This window comes from Arachis ipaensis, chromosome B01, assembly GCF_000816755.2.
Source record: "Arachis ipaensis cultivar K30076 chromosome B01, Araip1.1, whole genome shotgun sequence".
Taxonomy (NCBI): domain Eukaryota; kingdom Viridiplantae; phylum Streptophyta; class Magnoliopsida; order Fabales; family Fabaceae; genus Arachis; species Arachis ipaensis.
The window spans coordinates 78637245-78640650 of record NC_029785.2 but is presented as its reverse complement, the minus strand read 5'-3'; positions in this window follow the sequence as shown (position 1 = coordinate 78640650).

Sequence of the window (3406 nt, the reverse complement as noted above, 5' to 3'; positions counted from 1 at the left end):
CCTGCCCGTGGAACTGGAACATAAAGCCTACTGGGCAACCAGATTCCTAAACTTTGATGCCAAATTAGCAGGAGAAAAGAGATTGCTCCAGCTAAATGAGCTAGAGGAATTCAGATTCACAGCTTTCGAAAATGCCAAGCTTTATAAAGAAAAATAAAAAAAGTGGCATGACAGAAAGCTGTCACCTAGAATCTTTGAACCAGGACAGAAGGTTCTGTTGTTTAACTCTAGACTCAGGCTATTCCCCGGGAAACTGAAATCCCGGTTGAGGGGACCATACGTGATTACAAGTGTATCACCATATGGTTATGTGGAGCTTCAAGATATTGATTCTGATAAGAAGTTCATTGTCAATGGACAGAGAATCAAGCACTATCTTGAAGGCAACGTTGAGCAAGAATTCTCAAGGTTGAAGCTAGATTAAAAGGTCAGCAAGGTCCAGCTAAAGACAATAAAGAAGCGCTTGCTGGGCGGCAACCCAGCCATGGGGCATCAATCCTCTAAGCATTTTGCCCTGAAATCCCGGTTGAGGGGACCATACGTGATTACAAGTGTATCACCATATGGTTATGTGGAGCTTCAAGATATTGATTCTGATAAGAAGTTCATTGTCAATGGACAGAGAATCAAGCACTATCTTGAAGGCAACGTTGAGCAAGAATTCTCAAGGTTGAAGCTAGATTAAAAGGTCAGCAAGGTCCAGCTAAAGACAATAAAGAAGCGCTTGCTGGGAGGCAACCCAGCCATGGGGCATCAATCCTCTAAGCATTTTGCCCTATTTTTATTTTTATTTGTTTATATAAAGTTCATTGATACTAAGGTAAAGAATCAATTTTATAAATTCACATGGTTACAGAAGGAATCTACACACAAAACAGAGAAAAAGAGCTCACTGGCAAGAAAACGCCAGTAAGAGCCCATTTTGGGCGTTCAGCGCCCAAAAGGGGCATCCAATGGGCGCTGAACGCCAATAAGGAAAGCAATCTGGCGTTCAACGCCAGAAAAGGGCAACAACTGGGCGTTGAACACCCAGGAGTGCATCATTTGGGCGTTGAACGCCCAAAACAGGCAGTGTTTGGGCGTTCAAACGCCAGCATGGTAGGGAGGAGGTAAAATCATTTTTCTTCATATTTTTTTCATTCTAATTTTAAAAATTCCATGTTTTCAATTCATGATTTCTTGCATAAACATGTTAAGAACCTTGATTTCTAAAATCCCTCTTTAAAAATATCAAATGTATCTTAATCCATAAGCACAAATCCTCTTTTGAAAATTCAATCCAACTCTTTTCAAACCTTTTCTAAAAACAAATCTATCTTTTTCACTCTAAAATCTTTTCAACTAATCAAAATCTTTTTCAAATCTCCACATTATCTTTTTCAAAATCTAGATCTATCTTTTTCAAAAATCTTTCTTATCTTTTCAATCTTAATTCACATCTTTTCATATCATATCTTTTTAAAAATCATATCTTCTATCTTATCTTTTTTAATTTTTTCGAAAATCCCACCCTCCCTCCTCTCATCCACCACTGGACACAAGCTCTCCTTCTACCCATCTCCTTTCTTTTCTTTTGCTTGAGGACAAGCAAACCTCTAAGTTTGGTGTGCTTATCCGTGATCACTAAGATCATGGCCCCTAAAGGAAAACAACCCACTCCAAGAGGCAAGAAAGAGAGTATTCCAAAACCACTTTGGAATCAAGGGAAGTTCTTAACCAAGGAACATTCAGACCATTACTACAAAATAATGGGTCTAAGATCAGTGATCCCGGAAGTTAAATTTGATCTGAAAGAAGATGAATATCCGGAGATCCAAGAGCAAAATCAAAACAGCATGCTCTGCAAACTGCTCAGGGAACAAGAGGAGCAAGGGCGTAACTTAAAGGAACTAAAGCACCAGAAATTCTCTCTTGAAGGACCAAGCACCTCATAGACTAGAGGAACATCCACTTCCCAAACCTCAAGGTTGTTGAGTTCTAATCTTAGCCTTAACTCTGTGATAACTGTTCTTATTTTAGTTTTACCTTAGGAGTCAGACAGTAGTAATTAGTATCTATTTTGATTTTATCTCCAATTAAGCTATAGTTTATTTTTCTCATCATCAGTAAACATGAATAAAGTAGTAGATCTTTTGAATAAGAGGCAATAAAATTTCAAGTTTTAATAAGAGAAATTCTAATTAATTAAATGTGGTGGCAATGCTTTCTGTCTTCTGAATGAATGCTTGAACAGTGCATATGTCTTTTGAATTTGTTGTTTAAGACTGTTAAATATGTTGGCTCTTGAAAGAATGGTGAACATGATACATGTTATTGATAATCTGAAAAATCATAAAAATGATTCTTGAAGCAAGAAAAAGCAGCAAAAACAAAAAAGCCAATAGCCCTTAAAATCAAAAGGCAAGGGTAATAAAAAGGATCCCAAGGCTTTGAGCATCAGTGGATAGGAGGGCCTAAGGGAATAAAATCCTGGCCTAAGCGGCTAAATCAAGCTGTCCCTAACCATGTGCTTGTGGCGTAAAGGTGTCAAGTGAAAACTTGAGACTGAGCAGTTAAAGTCTGGAGCTACAGAACTCAAAATGGCGTCCTTCCAATTGCGTTGGAAAGTAGACATCCAGGGATTTCCAGCAATATATAATAGTCCATACTTTGCTCAAGGATAGACGATGTAAACTGGCGTTCAACGCCAGTTCTCTGCCCAACTCTAGCGTCAGCGCCAGAAAAGGATTAAAAGTTGGAGTTCAACGCCAGAAATGGATCCAAACCTGGCGTTGAACGCCCAAAATGGCCTTATGCACGTGAATTGCTTAAATCTCAGCCCCAGCACACACCAAGTGGGCCCCAGAAGTGGATCTCTACACCATCTGCTATAGTTTACTCATTTTCTGTAAACCTAGGCTACTAGTTTAGTATTTAAACAACTTTTAGAGACTTATTTTGGATCTCATGACATTTTAGATCAAAACTTTGTACTCTTTGACGGCATGAGTCTCTAAACTCCATTGTTGGGGGTGAGGAGCTCTGCTGTGTCTCGATGAATTAATGCAAGTATTTCTGTTTTTCATTCAAACACGCTTGTTCCTACCTAAGATGTTCATTCGCGCTTAACTGTGATGAAGGTGATGATCCGTGACACTCATCACCTTCCTCAACCCATGAACGTGTGCCTGACAACCACCTCCGTTCTACATCCGATTGAATGAGTATCTCTTAGATCTCTTAATTAGAATCTTCGTGGTATAAGCTAGAACTGATGGCGGCATTCATGAGAATCCGGAAAGTCTAAACCTTGTCTGTGGTATTCCGAGTAGGATTCAATGATCGAATGACTGTGACGAGCTTCAAACTCGCGAGTGCTGGGCGTTAGTGACAGACGCAAAAGGATAAAGAATCCTATTCCAGTATG